Source organism: Dreissena polymorpha, chromosome 6 (assembly GCF_020536995.1).
Source record: "Dreissena polymorpha isolate Duluth1 chromosome 6, UMN_Dpol_1.0, whole genome shotgun sequence".
NCBI classification, from domain to species: Eukaryota; Metazoa; Mollusca; class Bivalvia; order Myida; family Dreissenidae; genus Dreissena; species Dreissena polymorpha.
In genome coordinates this window covers 31,559,941-31,583,020 of record NC_068360.1, presented here as the reverse complement: position 1 = coordinate 31,583,020, position 23,080 = coordinate 31,559,941, and the positions used below count along the sequence as shown (strand labels likewise).

The 23,080-nt window shown below is 35.6% G+C and overlaps 1 long non-coding RNA gene across 1 annotated transcript; it reads right to left on the bottom strand.

The window, feature by feature from the left end:
• Nucleotides 1-19,364: 19,364 nt before the first annotated feature.
• LOC127836464 (uncharacterized) lies at nucleotides 19,365-22,523 on the bottom strand. Its single transcript, XR_008028773.1, has 2 exons — nucleotides 22,485-22,523; nucleotides 19,365-20,014 (listed from the first exon to the last, which is right to left on the bottom strand). It is a non-coding gene; the product is annotated as an uncharacterized LOC127836464 (long non-coding RNA).
• Nucleotides 22,524-23,080: the final 557 nt, after the last annotated feature.

Here is a 23,080-nt window from a genome sequence, read left to right as displayed (position 1 = left end):
GGTCAAGGTCATCCTTCAAGGTCAGAGGTCAAATATATGTGGCCAAAATCGCTCATTTTATGAATACTTTTGCAATATTGAAGATAGCAACTTGATATTTGGCATGCATGTGTATCTTATGGAGCTGCACATTTTGAGTGTTGAAAGGTCAAGGTCAAGGTCATCCTTCAAGGTCAGAGGTCAAATATATGTGGCCAAAATCGCTTATTTTATGAATACTTTTGCAATATTGAAGATAGCAACTTGATATTTGGCATGCATGTGTATCTCATGGAGCTGCACATTTTGAGTGGTGAAAGGTCAAGGTCATCCTTCAAGGTCAGAGGTCAAATATATGTGGCCCAAATCGCTTATTTTATGAATACTTTTGCAATATTGAAGATAGCAACTTGATATTTGGCATGCATGTGTATATTATGGAGCTGCAAGCAACTTGATATTTGGCATGCATGTGTATATTATGGAGCTGCACATTTTGACTGGTGAAAGATCAAGGTCATCCTTCACAAGGTCAAGGTCATCCTTCACAAGCTCAAGGTCATATATAGGGGGACATTGTGTTTCACAAACACATCTTGTTCTTTTTCAATTTCGCGACTGAAATATATTTTCTATTTAAATGCCTTTTAATACCAGTGGTGTATGGGTGTTCAGCGTAGAGTTAGTACATTGTCGCTTTGCGGCAGTTCCCTCGAAAAGTTAAGCACAACTGGTTCTTACCTGACACTCAACTCACTTTTGGTTCGAGACATTTTACCCAACCACACCATGGTACCCGCTTCTGTTGGCGGGAAAACAAAGTGAGGGGACTGACTGGCACGTTTCGTGCGACCAGTTGCAAATTCTTGGAGAGGAGACGGAAGTCGCAAATATTGCTTTAAGCCCAATAAAAGGAAATAAAAAGGGACAAAAAACGAATACAAAGTCGGATCGGTCGGGCCAGGAATAACAACGACCTCGCAGTCCACCGCCAGTCCCCAGGGTGGATGCGACAAGTTAGCTACTGGAGCTAATCCATCGATCAAATTGGTGACGAAGGGACCAACCATAAGAACATGGAATGTAAGAACACTCAATCCGTTTGGCAAGGTCCATGAACTGACACACGAGCTGAAGCGCTTCCGCTGGGACATCATCGTACTAGCCGAGAATAGGTTGCTAGGATAGAGGTGGAACATCAACAGACGAAGGGCATAAGATATGGTTGAACGGTGAGGACTCTATAAATCGCCATGGAGTTGCTTTCGTCGATAGGAAGGAGGTAGTCAACAGCTTCATCAGTTTCACCCCAGTCTCCAGCAGACTCAATTCCATCCGTTTTTCAGCGAAACTTCACAATCATACAGGTTTACGCTCCAACAACTGAGTACACAGATGCTCATATTGAAAACTTCTATGAATAATAAGGGCGCATCATAGTTAAGGTCCCCTAGAAAGACATCCCCATTGTCCAAGGTGACTGGAACGCCAAGGTTGGACCAGTTATACCAAGATTAGTAAGGGACAGTAGGTAGATTTGGCTTAGGAGAGACCAACAACAGATGTTTGAGACTTCATGAGTTCGCAAGATTGGAACAACTCACCCTGGCCAACACGCTGCTCCCACACATATCGTCCAGAGCAGCGACGTAGCATGCCCCAAGCAGGCAAGTGCAAACTCAGATCGATTTCATACTGGCGCCGCAACGGTTCAAGTCCCGCCTCAACAAGGCGAACACAAGACAGTTTCCTGGCGCAGAGATCGGCAGTGGCCATTACTTAGTGCTCATCACCATCAAGCTGCAGTAAAAGAGCTAGCGCATCACAAAGATCCTTAGTGTTAGATTTGAATTGGAGAAATTGAAAGATCCGGTGATAGCAAAGGTATTTCAAGCACATAGAGTTGGTAAGTTTGTAGCCCTGAACATCATACACAATAACATCGACACCATTAACAACAACATCAAGGATGTCCTACTGTCATCGGCCGAAGAAGTGCTTGGAAGAGAGCGAAAGATGAACAAGCCATGGGCGACGACCGTAATCATGGACCTATGTGACAAAAGAAAAGAGAGCTGGGGCATGGAAAGTACACCAGCCTGGACTCAATGGCAAAATACCAGAAAGCAAACATGGAGGTAAGGAAGAAGATGAAAGAGGTCAAGGAGGAATGAATTGATCAACAATTTATCATAATCGACAAATAGATGACCGCAGGCAGCAGTAAGAAGGTATATAGCACCCTCAAGACCCATTCGAAAACAAGTCAGTGGTATATCAGACACTGACGGAAATCTTCTTACCGAGAGTGCCGCAGTCCTAAACCGATGGAGTGAATACTGCAGTGACCTCTACAGCTTTCCGCTTTAACCGGACTCTAGTTTCCTTCAGAACGATCCCTTACCAGAAGCGGACAGCGAAAGTCCGCCCATACTTAAGGCAGAGGTTGAGGAGGCATTGCGTAGTATTAAGGCTGGAAAATCTCCGGGAGTGGACTATGTCCCTACCGAGCTGAATTAGCACGAAGGAGAGGCAACGACTGCAGCATTGGCGGCACTATGCCAAACGATCTGGGACGAGAAGTGGCTCAAGGAGTGGGCCCAGTCACTGGTTATACCCCTGCCTAAAAAGGACAACCTCAAAATGTGCGAGAATTACCGCCGCACCATCAGTCTAATACGTCATCCCAGCAAAGTCATGTTACGCATCATCTTTAATCGATTGAACAGTAAGGCCGTGGAACTGCTGGCCGAAGAGCAGGATGGATTCAGAGCTAGGCGGAGAACAGTGGAACAGATCTTCAACTGCAAAATCATCATTGAGAAACACTTGCAACACCAATATGCCGTGAGCCAAAAACACTTTTGCCCCCCCCCCCTATTTTGTTCAATCCTTCATATCCTCTAAGTCTCATGACCAATTGTTTGCAAATTGCTAGCGGGACGTTAATGAGAAACTAATCTTCAAAATATATTAGTGTAAAACGTGTTTTTGGGTTATACTTTTTTTAGATTACCTTACATACACAATGCAAACTTTTAAAGAAAACAACTAATCTTAACATTCCTTAATAAAAACAACTTGAAATCTATAAAAGCCCACCCCTTATGTATATATCATGATATTTTCAATTAAACATATGTTTGTTGACACAAATGTATTTTTCACATATTTGTATGATTCACATACATTCCTCTAACTTACTTATTGTGTGTCAAAACTATTATATCAGATCATCATCACATTATTCTATCAAACTAATTGCCATCAGACTTGGTAAAATAATTACAATAATCAATATAACAATTATTAATCATGACAATAATAATAACAGTAATAGTAATGATGATGATAGAAATAGCATCCATAGGAATTCATCTCTCAGGCAAATAATAGACATATTAATACTTTACTTGGTGGATATTTATAACCGGATAATTGTATCATCTAAAATATACTTAATATTATTATGGTGATGCTCATTAATGTTTTAATAATACTTTAAAATCAAAGTCTAACTGATGATTGCCATTTTTTCATTTTCAAAGTTTGGAAACAGGAGTTATATTACTTATCATCAAACGCTTCATCAAGCAAGTTGTCAATTTAAATATTATCATTTTTATCCTCATTTTGATTGGGTTTAGCCTCTTGCAACTTTGTACAGAATATGTCCACTAGTTCACTGTGGAAAATGTCATTATCATTCCACATTCAATTCCATCTGCACAAATTTTCCAGCTACTATTCAGAACATCAGGCATGCGTGTAACAAAATATATGCTTGGTAATTAGCGATTCAGGGGTGTGCATGTTTAGTGTTGCTTTACATGGAGGTAGCGAACTCAAGTCAATAGTGTTACATGAGTTCAGAGTATTACCTTTGATCTCAATTCTCTTACAGAATGTATTAAATCGGAGCGTATTTACATCTGAGTTATTTGGCTTTCCATACATATAACATACACAATTCTCAATTTCCACTAACAGGTCATCACTTTGCTCCTGTCTTTCATCATACTTGGCAAATGTGCGCATTAAGTCTGTATTTTTCTCGAGAAGCTTAACTGGACCTACTTTTCCCTTCACACAAATGTGCTAACAGAATTGCAATCAGTGAATTGCGGGTAACACTGAACAAAAGTCCTTTTGCTTTGATTTTACAATCTGCTCCATGTCGATGAGTCTTCGTTTGTATCCAGTTCCGGTGGCAAATGCGATTGATCGCCCGATTTGTGGCCGATATCTAATAAGAACCGCTAAGACATCTGTATAAGACAATCTCTCAGTTATGGTCTTTATATCACGCTGAAATTTTTTGATTTACATGCAGTGCAAAATAATTATTGTATTATGGCATTTTGAGTGTCTGTCAATTGTTTGTTCAATTGTTATGTCCACCGGGTTCCTTGATGTAGGGACAGATGATCGACTTACACTGACTCCATTTCTTTCAAGCAGTTCCATGGCACCTGGTTGCAAAGTGTCAAGATTCACGAGTGTCATGAGATATACTGACACAAACCTTGCATAATTTTGATGATCACACGGATAGTTTAGAACAACTAGAACAAATGGTTAACTCTGAAAATACTTTTATTAAAAAAAATGGCATTATCCACTGGAAACAGAACAGAGCTACTGGTAGCATCTAAGGATATACGCCTGCATTTCGATGTAGAGTGCTGATTGTCATCATCATCAGGTAATGAATGTACCCGCTTTGGAACATGACTTAGATTGGTGAACAACTGGTAACATGGTCTGCATATTCCATGATTGTCAACATCCAATATTTCGGGCAGATAACTAGTCAAGTGTACTAGTCTATGTTTTGAGGATATTTTTGTTTACCTTGTTTTTGCTACATTTTAAAGTTTTTTGAAACTCTAATCTGTTAGTCAATGTACCTCTTCCTTAACCGTAACTTCAAAAAGAACAATACATATTTCCCATCATGCATCTTTTGGCTAGATTGCAAGTTCTTTGATTGTTTAAGGTTAATTGGCTTTTCCATAAAAAGTTTTTTAAAAGAGACAATTTAGAGAATGTCTACAAAGTAAGCCACTAGTACTATTTGAATCACAATAACATTTCATTAAAATGACACAATATACCTAAAAACATAGATATCTTATAGTGAACAAGTTCTGAATTGAAACCCGTAATAAAGAATAAAATAGTAAATGTACGAGGATTTCACTTTTCCTAGTAGAATTACTGTTCTGATTGTATAGTTTTCTCTCAACATTAATAATATATATCAGACATCGCTGCAATGATGTTATTGTACATTTTCCTTATAGTATTTTATTTTAATAATTTCGCAAAAGACTCACAGTATTATCCCAATAAAGCGGTGTTTCCTTTTGCACATAATATTTTGGTCCTCTCTTATTCAGTCTTAGTTCAAATGAAAATTGCTAGGAAATCTGCTGTCTGTATTATTTCAAGGAGAAACAGCGATGCCATTTTGAATAAACAGAGAGACATATATACATGTTAACATAATAATAATAACATAATAATAACCCTTCGAACAAATAACTTGAGCCAATAACTCATTTTTCGGCTTAATTATCACTCACGTTTTAACAAATCAGTAAGATGTCTGTATGACTGATCAAAACTGATCAAAGAATTTAGAAATTAATTCCATTTACCATTTCACAACATTTTCAAAGTAAAAAATTTAGTATCTTCTGTAGAAATTCCATAAAATGTACGAAACCAAACAAAGGGGCGTAATTTTTTCATAAAAATAGTTGATATGTTCAATTTTGTGTATCAATGATACACTTTGTGAGTTGATTTCTCATTCACAATGTCTTAATTCGATATAATAGGTTGGAACACTAGTTATTTAGCAAGAATATTGCTTTAAAAGAATAAATAAGCGATATATTGCAAATTGAAAAGAGCAAAAAGACAACTTTTATCAAGAAATCCCTATTACCTAGAAGGTTAAGGAAAACACCTTGAAAATTCCCCCTTGGGGGGAGGGGGCAGGGTCATATTCAGCTCAAGGTCTACAACGTGAGCTCTTCCACAACTTCATTGGCTTTATGAAAGTTTTCGACCGCGGGTTGCATGATGGCCTATTGCATATTATAAAAGAGACTCAACAATGACGAAGGGCTGGTGCAAGTCATTCAAGACCTTTACGGAAACGCCAGTAGTGCAGTGTTTCTCAACGGACAGCAGAGGAACATCTTTAGGACATCAGTGGGCGTCCGTCAGTGGTGTTTGCTTTCTCCAGTCCTGTTCAACCTTTTCCTTGAAAAGATACTGCAGGAGACTCTCCATGACCACCACACCTCTATCCCCATCGGTGGAAGACCCATCTCCAACTTTTGCTGATGACATTGACCCCATGGGTGACTCCAGAAGTGAACTTCAATATCTCATAAACAGACTCTATGAAAGAGCAAGAGCATGCGGAATAGCGGTCAGCTCGGAGCAGTCAAAGATCATGGTAAACAGCACGACCAATACCCGTGCAGACATGAACGACGAGAAGCAAGAAAAAGTGACCAGCTTCAAGTACTTTGGCGCAACCCTATCCAATAATGGTACCAGTATCGCTGTGGTCTGAATAAGAATAGCCATTGCGACCGCAGCGATCGCCAGAGTGAGCAGGTTGTGGACATGCAGTTCCATTAGCTTCCCCACCAAATACAGACTCTACAAGTTCCTCTTAGTCTCCATCATACTCTACGGCTGCGTGATCTGGACCATCTATTAACTCATGTGCCTATCCTAGGATTTATGGGTCATCGAGTGGATGTATGCACCCCAATAACGATGAACTGATGCATGGATACCAAGAACATGCATCAACGACCTGGTGTCAATATTCAGGGATTGATGGATTACCAAACTGCTGTATGGACATCGGGAAAGATAAATCAACGACCTGGTGTAAATATTCATGGATTGATTGATCATCCATCTAATATATGGATACCAGGAACGATGAATCAACGGCATTGTGTAAGTTTTCATTGATTGATGGATCATCAAATTAATGGAGGTACAGAAGGTACAATGAATCAATGGTCTGGTGTAAATATTCATGGATTTATTGATCATCAAAGTGATGCATGGACACAGGGAACGATGAATCAACTGCCTGAATAATATGAATTAATTTTTGGATCATATAAATGATATATGAACAGAAGGGGCGATGAATCAACGACCTGGTGTTTATATTAATGGATTGATTGATCATCAAACTGATGAACTGACAGCAGGGACGATCAATTGACGACCAGATGTAAATAGTGATGGGTTGTTGGATAATTAACCTGATATATGGACACTATGAACGATGAATCGATGGCCTGGTGTAAATATTCATGGATTGATGAACCATCAATCGGATATATGGACATAAGAAAAATGCAGTCCGACCTGCAGTTCTTGTTTACTGAAAACATCGAATAAAGATCAAATTATTGAACTCGCGTTTAGGTTAAGTTACATCTGAATTTTTGCCAAGGAATACGTAATCTATATAATTATCATTGTTTAAAATCAGTGGTTAGACAGGTCTTCTATATTTCACCAATTACACGTGACTGGGATATCGTTATACATCGACTATCTCTGTGACCCTCCGTAAGATTATGCAATAAATCGTCTTCTGATCCAGAGTGTCGACTGGGTTTATAACAACAATTTCCGTGTCGAAGTGTTTACATTATATTAGATCTCAACATGACACAGTAAAAAAAATATTTTAGGGAAAATAATAAAACAGTTATCTCACTCGAACATGCGCGAATAATCCATTCCTGATAACTCGGTATCATTTATGTCAGATATTTGTCCTGATGAAACACAGACAAATTTCTTTACGATAACCCATACACACAACTGAGCGTTCATGCAATCCAAAAAAACGGGAAAATTAAAATAACTTACGTAAACAATTATACAAATGGAATGTATGACACTTATTTTAATCGTCGCATGTTATTTTAACGATTTGTTTAATGTCTTTGTTTGCTTTTTATTCTACTCTTCGGTACGACATTTCTTCGTTTGCGTTTTAATAGAAGCAGTGTTTCCTCAAAATGTTTGTGTTAATAACCAACCATGTGTTGACTGATTTGAAATTATCTAACCTTGGAAGTTGTCAACTCCAGGAAAACCTTCAATGGACACTTTTCGAAAGTGCACTCAGTAGCTAAAATGATGTCATTATTTCATTTTACAAAGTCCATTTCATATTAACATACAAGCAATTATTAATTATAAGTCTGTGGAACCTGTGTACACACATTACTTTTTATGAACACATATTTACTCTTACATCCAACTGTTCTGATTGTTTGTTTAATGAAGCAATTAAACAAATAGTCACATACATCAGTATTTATAAAAGTGAACATGTTTCAAAACAATCTCTTGCGATCATATACTTACATAGTATGAATGAATAACTTTTAATTCATTATACCCCCACAAACAAAGTTTAGGGGGTATATAGGAGTGAACCTGTCTGTCGGTCGGTCTGTCGGTCTGTATAAAGTGTCCGCTTTCTAAATCAAGTTGTTTTCGTCAGATCTTCACCACACTTGGTCAGATGTTGTATCTAGATGATGTCTAGGTCAAGTTCGAATATGGGTCATGCCGGGTCAAAAACTAGGTCACGGGGTTACTTAATGCGTTTAAACATTGAGCATGGTGTCCGCTCTCTCATTCAAGTAGTTTTCATCCGAGCTTCACCAAACTTGGTCATGTGTATCTAGATGATGTCTAGGCCAAGTTTTGACATGGGTCATGGCAAGACAAAAAATAGGTGACTGGGTCACGTAGTGCGTTTGAAACATTGAGCATGGTGTCCGCTCTCTTACTCAAATAGTTTTCAGCTGATCTTCACCAAGTCAGAAGTTTTATCTAGAAGATATCTTCGACAAGTTTGAACATGGGCCATGCCGGGCCAAGAACTGGGTCACGGGGTCACTTAGTGCGTTTTTTAACATTCAGCATGGTGTCCGCTCTCTAATTCAAGTAGTTTTCATCTGATCTTCACCAAACTTGGTCAGAAGTTTTATCTAGATTATCTTAAGGTCAAGTTCGAACATGGGCCATGCCAGATTATAAACTAGGTCACACGATCACTTAGTACGTTTTACACATTGAGTTGTAGCGGATCCGTGGTCTAGTGGTAACACACTGGCTTCACAATCCAGAGATCGCTGGTTCGATCCCCCGCTGCACCTAACCTACTAACTCGTCTTTCGCATGAGACCGAGGTGCAGTGTACTAGGTGCTATACACCGGGCACTAAAAGACCCAGGGTCACCTCTGGAACGGGGTGTCTCCTGTATCTTGCACTATCCCCCGTAACCAACTAACACGTCTTTCTGGGGGCGATGGCCATTTGGGAGACAATCCCGGTGCATTCGATAAAAACAAAAACAACAACACATTGAGCATGGTGTCCGCTCTCTAATTCAAGTAGTTTTCATCCGATATTCACTTGGTCAGAAGTTGCATCTAGATGATGTGTAGGCTAAGTTCGAACATGGGCCATGCCGGGTCAAAAACTAGTTCACGGGATCACTTAGTGCGTTTTAAACATTGAGCATGGTGTCCGCTTTTTTGTAAAGACAACATGCAAAATATTCTGTGTCAATGTACAACATGCAAAATATTCTGGGTATTCGTCACGTCTGTGACAAAGCTCTAGTAAGAAGTCTGCTTTATTATATTTACATGCCCATGTAAATTATTATGTGTACCTTTTGCTGCCAGGCCTAAGGTCAGCGATGGCTGGGCCTCAAGAGACCCCAGCTTTCCTCGATCGCGTCCTCTCTTCCTATCTTACTTCAGCCTTAATATCTTACATTTAGTCCTTACTTCCTCAAAGGATCTATATGTGACTGAATTACAGATGGTTCACACTGCAATAATGATCAATTAAAATAGTATTATTTCTGTAAGGGTTTAGCTCGAGTAAATAATTGTTTACTCTCTTGTTGAACAATAAAAGATTAATTTAATTGGCAATAAATTGAAGCATTCGTTGTTTTTTCCAAATCCATTAAATCTACATATAAATACAACATTGAGGATATCGACATATTATATGATTCGTATGCATTTTTTAATACCATTTTCACGCCTTTTTGAAATTTTACCTTACTGTAATCCTGTTATAAAATTCAATCTTGTCTTTGCCTGTCCGTTTATTTGACTATTTCCCAACCATTATGCTCAACAAAAACCGTCCACTTACGCGTTTTACGCCTTGCATCGACTAGTTAATCTTCCTTTTTTGGCTGCCCTCAAGTTTGACGTTCGATGCGAAATCATCTTGTATCTTCAAACGCTCTGTTTAAGGTCGTCGTCTTTATCGGACTCATTTAACGGGAGTATTCAATCATAGTAACTAAGTTTTTATTTCGGTTTTTAAAAACGCATCAGAAACGGCTCCCGGGTCTCGTGGTGCTAGCTCACAAATCAAGGTCAAATATCATTTATACGTAATTAATACATAGGACTTTTGCCAGACTATATCTTTTTCCAGTATGGATGGATTATGTAGAAGTAATAAGCATTAACAAACCGAGGGCCGCGCATACGAGCCAAGTTCATACTCCCAAGGTAAATCTTAAAATTTAAGGTCAAAGGAAACATTAAGGAAATCATTCTTGAATAATTTGAAGAGTGATTTATCATTTGAACCTATATCGATTTCATACACTGGACCCCTGGGTTCTCTCACACAGACTTCCATCGTGATAATTATTAAGTAATAATTTCTATATTGTTATAGTGATGCTTGTTATGCATTGCCAAAAGGCATAAGGATAAAAAAGGGTAGGTGTCACTCTATCCGTGAGTACATGCGTGCGTGTGTACATACGTGCATGCGTGTTTCCGTCCATTATACTATTCTGTTCACAACTCCCCCTACATTTTTATGTGGATTTTGTCAAACTTATAAAGAATGATAATCTTCAAGTGCTTCAGCGCTTATTGTCAGGGTTTCGCAATTTAGTTATTTTGAGCAATTAATGTGCTTTTTTAAAATTATGCGTAAACGCTTCTGTTCACAACTCCTACATTTTGTATGCAATTATCGTCAAACCTTTACATAATGGATATCTCTTATGGCTTCACATTATAAACTCAATGTTTGAAAATTGCGTAATGTTTTAAGGAGATACTGCCCTTTTTAAAAATAATATATGCATTTATCTTAATAATTCTTAAATAAAATAAATATACGAAATTCATATAGAAAAAGTACATAACAGAAATATTTATGGAAACTCCTTTATCTGCCGTAAGTCACGGCCTTGGAAACGTCCTGTGAGACGAAATCGAATCGCGGGACAATTTATGCCGTCTTCCAGTGCAGAATATCATGTCGCCTTTCGGGCAAGTAGTTTCGGTTGATAAAAGTATAAATATCTTAACGATTACACTATTGACGAAAACTATCTAAAGCTGTTTAATATTATCAACATACACGAATTAACACGCACGCGCCAGTCATGTGTGCGCTACTCCCACTTAAGATAATATCGAGTGCGATCTTTGTCAAGTTATCTAGTTAATAGGACGTGTATGATTCTGTATCTCTTCAAATAGTTGAACGCTGGGATTGTGATTGTGAATACTGGGAATGGTAAGTTATTTTTATGTGACAGACAAGTTTGATATCTTCAACATGTTTGTTCACACACTCGCCAATGAACATAATATATTTGTGGTTATTTCATGATCAAGAACAAGTTTCAAATTCACTACCATTACTTATTACAGTACGCTCAGTGTGTTTTTAAAACATTTAAAATCATATTAAATGAGTAGACTTAAAATCAATCTGACGAACGGTTGATAAAACTAAAGTATGGAGCTTTTAATTAGTGATGTCTGTTTAGACCACACAAGCATAACTTGCTCGTCGACATTTTATACAGATCTTGCAGCGTCCACAGGCTTTTAAACAACCATTGCGTGCTTTGGCGATATAAAACTTCTCTTATGTTTAAATCCTGACGAGACCTGCACTGCTTTTGCACATGACCCAACAGAGCAGCAAGACAATACTTGTTTAACTTAAATAACTACTATTTTGCCTCAACTCTACAAAACGGTATTTGTGTACGCGGTGATAACAATAAAAACAATCATCACACAAAAGAATGCTACTATGGTCGAAACAAATGTGTTGGATGCATTCCATTTTGTTTAATAACAACATCAAATGTATGAACAAATCGAACAACAAGAACAAAACAATTTGTCCCATTTTATCGTTGCAAGATTGCCCCCTACCACTAAGTAAATCGTTGTGTACATTATATTCGTCATTTTCGAAACAAAAAATACAAAAAAATAAGCGAGAATAATAAACGTTAACTGCATAACTTATTTCAAACAACGAATTCATTTATCTTATCAATTTTACGGCTTTTGATATATAAAAAAACCAATTGAGCATCTTAAGATTATTCATCGATTCAGAGACACTCTATCTTAAGACAGTTATAATCATTATCATATTATATTACACCTCAGAGATATTGGTCCTTCTATATCTATATGACCGGTTTCAGTCTGTAAAATGCGATAGATGAGCCTAATAGTATATGGACCGGTCACTATTTTTTGTATTTGGACCGTTCGGGGTTACACACCACTAAAATTGCACTGTTTTACTGTAAAATGACGACATTTTTTAACGAAATGACGTCATTATTCCTGCGAAATTCTTCAGTTTATCTCCTTTAAACCATAAACAATCGTACAACACTGTACAATGGTAGAGGGGAAACTCTTCGGTGTAATATAAACAAGAGGGCCATAATGGCCCTGTATCGCCCCACTGTTTTTTATGCGAAAAAAACGTGCAATGCGCATGGGTTGAAATGTACTCAAGCATGTGAATTTCTCTTTCTATCCCTCGTCCCACTGAGCGCTTAAAAGTTGGAAGGGTGAGCTTTTTTATGTATGGAACAAGTTACTACCGTGTTAACAAAACAGACTAAAAAGCCCGGGAATTGTTGCACAGGTCCTTTGCTTATAACGTAGGTACATTTATCTCGCCAAAAGATATTGTCGTTCTTTCTATTTCACATATTTTTATATGCTGAAGATCAAATCTACGCATTTGATTTGAAACAGATTCACAAGACCCATAGGAATCAAAATGCCTTAACCCTTTACCAAACGACACATTTTGGACTTTCCCAATTTGAAAGAGGTTGCAGACGACAATTAAATTGTAATGGAATATGAAGGAAATTATCAGGTAGGGTAGAAATAATTGTGATAAAAGGAGAAATTGCTCATCTTGAGCGATTTCTCCTTTTATCACAATTATTTATAAAGTTGTCAGCTACAAACCCGTAAAATCCTGTTAGTGTTTGGTAAAGGGTTAATAATCTCTGGTTCCTTCTTATAGCCTTTCACACATTTATAACAAATACAATAGTAGCATCTTCCTTTGTAAAGAATCATCTCAAAATATAATTAACAACCCACACATCCCTAAGACCAACAGGCCTGAGAATATTATGATAATCTAAAGATTATTTCTTTATATTTATAAATGTATATAATTAAGTAATACATTTGACTTCTAAGATCAATTCATAACTTATTTTAAGAAAATTATAAAATGGTCAGAAATATATAGATCTATGGATCGTTGAGCAATTGACAATCATATCCACAATTCATGAGTCACGATTCACAAATGAAACAATGAATCATTAGTGATTAAAAAGCAGCATATAGGATAGTTAAGAACATTGCACTTCATTAATTCCAACACCTTCTCTTGGATACAAAGTTTGAGTTTACCGTGCAGTATCATATATTGACTTTTCTTTAAATAATTATGTTCATGGAAGTTGTGTTTTAAAAATCAATAAGATATTATTAAACTGGTTCAAACACTACAAAAAAGACATGAAATTAACATGTCATCCGAAATATTTTTATCCGGATGTATGTTCACTTTCGACATATTTAAATAAAACCCGACTTTTTTCAGTTTATAAGAAAAACATTCATAACACTTTTTCTTACTTCAATTCCTTTGTAAGCAGTCACCATCTGATCTAAAATGGCACTAAATGACAGGGTTTTATCTCATGTTTACAAGATGTTGTTGTTGTTGTTGTTGGTCACAGACACATGGCCGCAGTAATCTCCCCTGGTAAACGTCATATGTTCAGTTTTGTGACCCTCGGGGAAGGGTCAAATTTGAGCCCAGGGGAATAATTTGAACAAATTTGGAAGAGGACTATTAGATATCACTACACACCAAATTTAGTAGCCCTAGGCTCTATAATTATGAACAAGAAGATTTTTAAAGTTTGCACAAAATAGGCCTTATTTAAGCATATGTTCATTTTTGTGACCCCCAGGGCAGGGTCAAATTTGTCCCCAGGGGCATAATTTGAACAAACTAGGTAGAAAACTATTAGATGTCACTTAATACCGAATTTGGTAGAAATAGGCCCAATGGTTATGGACAAATAGATTTTTAAAGTTTGCACAAAATGGGCCCAATATAAGCATATGTTCAATTTTGTGATCCCTGGGGAACGATAAAAAAATCCGAGGGGCTTAATTTGAACAAACTTGGTAGAGGACTATTTGATGTCATTACATACCAAATTTGGACGCCCTATGCCATACGGTTATGGACAAGAAGATTTTTAAAGTTTGAACAAAATAGGTCTTATATAAGCAAATTTTCTACTTTTTGACCCCCTGGGGCAGGGTCAAATTGGACCCCAGGGGCATAATTTGAAGAAACTTGGTAGAGGACTATAAGATGTCACTACATACCACATTTGGTAGCCCTAGGCCCAATGGTTATGGATGAGAAGATTTTTAAAGTTTTCACAAAATAGGCCTTATATAAGCAAATGTTCAATTTTATGACCCCCAGGGCAGGGTCAAATTTGACCACAGGGGCATAATTTGAAGAAACTGGATAGAGGACTATAAGATGTCACTACATACCAAATTTGGTAGCCCTAGGCCTTATGATTATGGACGAGAAGATTTTTTAAAGGTTTCACAAAATAGGCCTTATATAAGCAAATTTTCAATTTTTGACCCCCCGGGACAGGGTCAAATTTGACCCCAGGGGCATAATTTGAACAAATTTGAAAGAGGTTCACCCCAGGAACATTCCTGAGAAATTTCATCAGAATTGGACCAGTAGTTTAGGAGAGGAAGATGTTTAAAGAAAAAGTTAACGCGCGGACGGACGGATGGACGCACGCACGCACGACGGACACAGGACCATGACATAAGCCCCGGTCGCCTCTGGCCAGTGGAGCTAAAAATAGTAAATTCCACTTCGGTCAAAATGGCATTATAGTGACCAGCCAGGCAGCCACAAACTGTATATGGACCTCAGCCTACGGCTTCGGTCCATATACAGTTTGTGGCTGCCTGGCTGGTCACTATAAAGTTTGTGGCTGCCTGGCTGGTCACTATAATGCCATAGGGACCTCAGTGGAGTTTACTATTTGGGTGAATAACAAAGATAAGTTTCATAATTACAATGTTAAATAATATATTAACAATATTAGATAAGAGTTCTTAGCAGATCACACGCTAAAAGCAGTTTTATGCTTTGTCGAAGCAACTAACCCCCATGTATTTTAGTAACAGTGTGTTGTCCGAATTCTTAAAGGATAATTTTCTTGATTGTTTTATAAAAGAATGTCAAACGTAACTAAATTACTTATGGAGAGTAAGTTGGTTCCTTTTTCCTAGTTCCTTATTCCTTATTCGAATAAGGAATAAGGAACAGTTCCTTATTCACGATTCCTTATTCGAATAAGGAATAAATAACGGTTCCTTATTCCTTATTCACGCTTAACATATTTGACTAAGCTTTTTAAGAAAAATAATGCAAACAATTCTCAATTAAATCAAAGCTAAATAACAAGAATACATTTAATTTGTGTATAACGATACATATTCATGTTTCTTCTCAGCGTTTTAATAGGATTTTTTGAATAACCCGAGCCGGCATTATCTACTTCGAATTCTAACTTCAAATCAACCAAACCTTAAGCCTGTATACTTATTTAACATTTATGTGATATAAAAATGCAATCTAGTACATTTCCTAATTTTTGTTTTCATTTAAACTCAATTTCCTTTTCGCGGCCGAATAAGGAAACGGGAACCAGTTCCTTATTCCGTATTCAAGCCGAATAAGGAACCTGCATTTTTTTACTTAAACATCAATGAAAATGATCAAAATTGTTCAACATATAAATGAACATCATTATATACATGTGTATACATAGGTTGGATATTTAAAATACGCATTGCAATACATTTCTACTAAGTTTTAAGTAATGATAAACCAGTTCCTTATTCAGTTTGAATAAGAAATAAGGAACTGGTTCCTTATTCCTCATTGAAATCGAATAAGGAACTGGAATGTACTTACTATAAATAATAAATCAAAATCGAATAAGGAACGGCATTTTCTTACTTAAACATCAATGAAAATGATCAAAATTGTTCAACATATAAATGAATATCATTATATACATGTGTATACATAGGTTGGATATTTAAAATACGCATTGCAATACATTTCTACTAAGTTTTAAGTAATGATTAACCAGTTCCTTTTTCAGTTTGAATAAGAAATAAGGAACTGGTTCCTTATTCCTTATTGAAATCGAATAAGGAACTGGAATGTACTTACTATAAATAATAAATCAAAATCGAATAAGGAACGGCATTTTCTTACTTAAACATCAATGAAAATGATCAAAATTGTTCAACATATAAATGAATATCATTATATACATGTGTATACATAGGTTGGATATTTAAAATACGCATTGCAATACATTTCTACTAAGTTTTAAGTAATGATAAACCAGTTCCTGTTTCAGTTTGAATAAGGAATAAGGAACTGGTTCCTTATTCCTTATTGAAATCGAATAAGGAACTGGAATGTACTTACTATAAATAATAAATCAAAATCGAATACGGAACGGCATTTTCTTTCTTAAACATCAATGAAAATGATCAAAATTGTTCAACATAAAAATGAATATCATTATATACATGTGTATACATAGGTTGGATATTTAAAATACGCATTGCAATACATTTCTACTAAGTTTTAAGTAATGATAAACCAGTTCCTTATTCAGTTTGAATAAGGAATAAGGAACTGGTTCCTTATTCTTTATTGAAATCGAATAAGGAACTGGAATGTACTTACTATAAATAATAAATCAAAATCGAATAAAGAACGGCATTTTCTTACTTAAACATCTATGAAAATGATCAAAATTGTTCAACATAAAAACGAATATCATTATATACATGTGTATACATAGGTTGGATATTTAAAATACGCATTGCAATACATTTCTACTAAGTTTTAAGTAATGATAAACCAGTTCCTTATTCAGTTTGAATAAGGAATAAGAAACTGGTTCCTTATTCCTTATTGAAATCGAATAAGGAACTGGAATGTACTTACTATAAATAACAAATCAAAATCGAATAAGGAACGGCATTTTCTTACTAACAAAAACATAAATAGGAATTAAAGAGATCAATAAGTCAATGAAAATCACTGTAAATATAGGTTGGGTATAACAAATATTTATTGAGGTACATTTCTATTTATTTTTTTATAATTATAACCCAGTTCCTTATTCGATTTCAATAAGGAAAAAGGAACTGGTTCATTATTCCTTATTCAAATCGAATAAGGAACTGCCATTTTCTTGCCAAAAAGATAAATTAAAGTGAACCAAAGAGACCAGTACATCAATGAAAATCATTATAAATGTAGATTGGGCATCAAAAATATGTATTGTAGTACATGTCTACTATTTTTATTTAATTTTATCCTTGTTCCTTATTCGGTTTGAATAAGGAATAAGGAACTGATTCCTTATTCCGTATTCAAATCGAATAAGGAACTGGCGATTTCTTAATAAAAAATAAGTGAAAATGAATCACTGAGATCAATAAATCATGAAAACCACTGTTAATGTAGGTTGGGTATAACAAAATAGTTATTGAAGTACATTTCTACTAAGTTTTATTTAATTATTACCCAGTTCCTTATTCGATTTCAACATGATGAAAACATGTCTGATACTCATTTATCGGATAGTCTTGGCCAAAGGTAAGGTCCAGATGCTAGAATGATGCGATTAAAGTATCCGAAATTATGGCCTGTGAATAAGGAATTAGAAATAAGTTAGTTCCTTATTCCGGAGCCTGTATTTCGGACAATCACTTTCGGATATTTTATTTTTTAGATGTGTGTGTTATTTAAGCTTGATTATGTTATATAGATATATTCTGTCACATTTCTTTGTTTATTTTATATTACGAAATACGCTGACAACAAATAGTATTAAGACGATAATAAGGAAATGGCATTGTCTTACTCAAACATAAATTAAAATTAACCAAACAATAGCGTAACAGTTGCACTCTGTATTCGAACCGAGTAAGCAAATGGGTTATCATTAAATTAAACTTAGTAGAAATGTACTGCAATTAATGATTTTGATACCTAACCTACATTTAAAATGCTTTTCATTGATTTATTGGCTTCTTTGGTTCATTTTATTTGTATTTTTATTTAAAAAATGCCACTTCCTTTATTATTCGATTTGAATAAGGAAAAAGGAGCCATTTCCTTATTCATTATTCAAACTGAATAATGAACTAGGCTATCATTAAATAAAACTCAGTAGCAATGAATTGCAATAAATATATATTTTTTTATTTCCAACCTTCATCTTTATACCTTGATTTTCTTTGACATTTAGTATTCTTTGGTTTATTTTAATTTATGTTTGAGAAAGACGATGCCATTTCCTTATTATCGTCTTCATAATACTTGTTTTCAGTATCGTCAAATAGAATATGGAATGAGTGATGTATTGGACGTCATCATTGATGACGTTCAATCGAACGAATGATAAAGGGGGCTAAGTTTCGTTAAGCTCCAGGGTATAGCCGCGATTTGTGGGCCATGAAAACTGGCCCAACACTGTGCCTGAAATTTGACCTGTATATGGACCAGAACGCGATCTAGACGATGGCGTATTCGTCATGTCTGGGAAAAGTCCAGTTTTTGATAAAATGACGAAAAAGTGGTGTTTTTTATTGCGCAATCGCTATAAAATGAGTTCTCGCCGGAAGCTTTAATAGCGTTAATAGCAACCCAAACACAATTCACCCCCAGGAGACAATTCACGCGCTTGGCAATTCAAATTTGATTTTAAATAATACATAATGCGATTTTATTCCAAAATTAATTAATAATTTCATCTTGCGTTTAACATACGTTTAAGAAAATATTAACATAACAAACAAAAACAAACAACCGTTAAATTTTATTGTTGTAAATATGGTAACCTGATTACATATCCACTAGCGTCTATGCATATTTACACATAAAAAATAGTTCGTAAGTAAGCAACAAACAATCACATTTAAACTCAAATTATTGAACAAAATATATAAATTTAAGCTAGAAATCGAAACTTAAATACAATGTCTGCACTAAAAACACAATACCAATAGTTTTTACAATAACACATTCGACATGTACATGTACTTCCAACAACACGCCAACCGCTATTTTCAAAGCGAATGTGTAGAGTAGCATTTCAACAATAAAGACAAAATGGAACTGGATTTTAACGTAGTGCGCAAATTGGAAGTGATTACAGTAATTTATTTTTCAACTTGTCAATCTCCGTAGTATACGTTTAGTTGTGAGATGTTAACGGTTTCCCAAAAAAAACATGCCTTCGCTGCGAAGTCAAAGTTGGTGGGGAACGAGACTGCTTGTGGATTTCGAGTTGCTGGAAGTTTGTAACGAAGCTGCTTTTGTGCAATATTCAGCGATTTTGCAAGCTGTGTGTTTGAAGTCGGAGATATATATTGCTGACATTAATGATGTGTACGTTCTTGTGACCACTGATCTGCATATGATGCCAGTGGGAGAGCATCCCGAATCCCACATAGTCTGCAACAGATGTTTCCTGGTCGAGTGGTTGGTAAGTTTCATCGTTATACATGCATATTACACATTTTACATTATTTGTGCTATTTTTGACACCCATTTTTCATGCTGATGAACCAACGGTCAGTGCCAGTAGTCCTACTGTCATTGGTCTGTGTGCTTGTTGAAAGTACATGTAGAAAGGGTTGTTTAGCTTCAATAAGCCATGTTGCTATTTTTTGGATAAAATTTATTGCAGTGGGCTTTTTATCTTTGTGCAGCAACCTCGGCCGCCTCATTTTTTGAAAACATTAGTCGCACACTGTTCATATTGTGGAAAAATGAGTCGCGCACTGTTCACAGTGAGAAAAATGGGTGGTGACTATTCAGTGATTTTTTTTGCTTTAATTTGTTACAGCCTGTGCCTTTTGAATTGGGAAAATAAGCGCGATAAACCGTGAAATTGGGAAAAATAGCGCGATAAACCATGAACTTGGGAAAAATTAACATTATAAATAGGATTATAAGTAACAGAAGTGATATTGTGATATTGTTTTTAAGTGCATGTTCAGGGAGTTTTCTAGAAAAGGAGTCTGGTCAAATTGTTGTTTTTTTAATCAATAAAAGTGGCAAGTTTGGGAATGATTTATGGACAAAAATGACTAAATTCAAGTTATATATTTTGTAAGTTTTATGAGACTTCTTTCTAAAAAAAAAAAAAAAAAATGTTTTTTTTTTTTTGGAAGTTGGGCTTTTTTGGGGAAATTTTGGTCAGAATTTTGGGAAAAAACGTGTATTTTTGCGATTGGGAAGCAGCCGAAATTCGGCTGTAAATTTGAGCAAAAAAAATCACTGACTATTCAACAATGTGAAAAAATGAGTCGCGCATTGTTTAAAATTCTTAAAATATCAGTCGCAAACATTAGAAAATTGTAAAAAAAAGTGTCTCACAATGTTGGAAATTGTGAAATATGAGTCGCACAATGTTGAAGGTTGTAAAAAATGAGCCTCGCGATCTAGACAATTATGGAAAAATAAGTCAGGGGACAAAAATTCCACTCGTCCGCTCATATTGACGAGTGAAAACTTTATAAGGACAAGTGAATTTCCCTAAAGCGCTCGTCCTACAGGACAAGAGGAAAAGCAGATGTTAAAATATGTATTTTAGGACCCGTAAATAATTAAATAAAATCATTTTCTTAAAGCATATCTATTCCGAAAGTAGAACGAGAATGAACTGGAAATAGTAATTGTAAATTTCATACAACAGGTGCGCATTGTTATGCGAGACTAAGTCCCGAGTACATGTAAATGTTGGTGTCAATGTTGACAGGGAACCATCCAACTGCATTCACTGTAAGTGTTGATTTTTAAAGAATTATTTAACTGCAGAGTACAGTTTATAACTAGTCTGAATTTCGTCCGAAAAATATCTGACATTTGAGCGTTCTTTAAAGGGATGGGGGGGGTTGATGTTCAAACGTCCGAAACAGAAATCACGCAAGCATTAGAAAAAGTAAAACAGCAGTCTTCATTAATTTATTTTGTGTTCCTCATAAAGAACTTATTTCACTGCTTAACATTTCTTTTTTGATCAGCTGGCATGAATAACTGAGTAAGCAGCATTTTAGCAGTGATATAGGCAATTTTATTAGTCATATGAGCCCTTTGAAAAATTTATTTCACACATATTCAAGGACGAGTGCATGTGTTTGCAGGACGAGTGCAAATTTAAATGCACTCGTCCTGCAAGACGAGTGCAGTTTAGAAATATTTTTGTCCCCTATAAGTTGCACACTGTTCAAAATTGTGAACAAATTTGACTTGTGACTGTTGGAAATTGTGAAAATAATTTATTGAGCATTGTTCAAATTTGTGAAAATATGAGTCTCAAACTGTTCAAATTTGTGAGAAAAAAAAAAGTCGCTAACTGTTCAAAAATGTGAAAAAATGAGTTGCACACTTTTTTAAATACTGACCATTTGCATTGCAAAATCCTCTAATTAAAATACTGACCATTTGCATTGCAAATTCCTCTAATTTGTGACAAAACAGCTATCGCTAGTAATGATTGAGGAAAAAAACAAGTCTATTATAAAAAAGGTTTCAGTTTAAAGATATTCGTAATTATTTTTTATTTAAAGTTGATTACGGCCATATCATATGCCTATATTATCTAGGGCTGTAACCAATACACTAGGTGACGAATACGATACGTATCAGGAATACAGGGTAGCGAATATGAATATTTATTCGTGAATATGAATTTCAATGAACAAAAGTAATACTGACAACTTGACATGACATTATATAGTATGAAACTATGTGTATTTGTCAATTTGATTAATTGAGTATCATTGCATACTGAAAATATGACATATAACACTTTGAAATAACAAAACACTGCAAATTGTCATCGTCTCATCGTCTTTTTTGGGGAAACCAAAGTAGCGCCAGACAAACAACGTGTATTTGGCAGGCATGTCAACGATACCAATAGCATTCCTTGTGCAAGGCTCCATGTTTGTTGATAAGTTGCACAATCATTGTCGTAAAGATAAACAAAAAAGAAATTGCATCTGCTTATCCTTTGTGTATATGTTTAAGCATCAAATCATTCGTATTTACCTAAATAAACATTAAACAACTACGAAAGATTTTTCAATTCATTTCAATGTCGTAAATATTTAACCGGTTCCCGCCATTTTTGTTGATAATCTCACTGTGTAACATAGTGGGTGGGGTAAACATGATGAAAAACACCGGAATTAGGAGAAGAACATTTAAATATAGGGGTTAATTGTATGAACATTCATTTGTAAGGTAAGATGATTAAACTTTCAAACTCGAACCACGTTGTTTGTATTCGTCAAATATTCGGTTCGGGAGGTGGCGAATAACGAATACGAATCATCCACAGCCGTATTCGAGTAATTCGAATGTATTTTTACAGTCCTAATATTATCATTTTTTTATAATGATATTGTGTGACAGTGGTCCTTATATAATATAAGGACAACTCTTGTGTTTTAACTGTTTAACAAATTAACAGTATATGTAAAGACTCACACTGGACAAATTAATCATTAA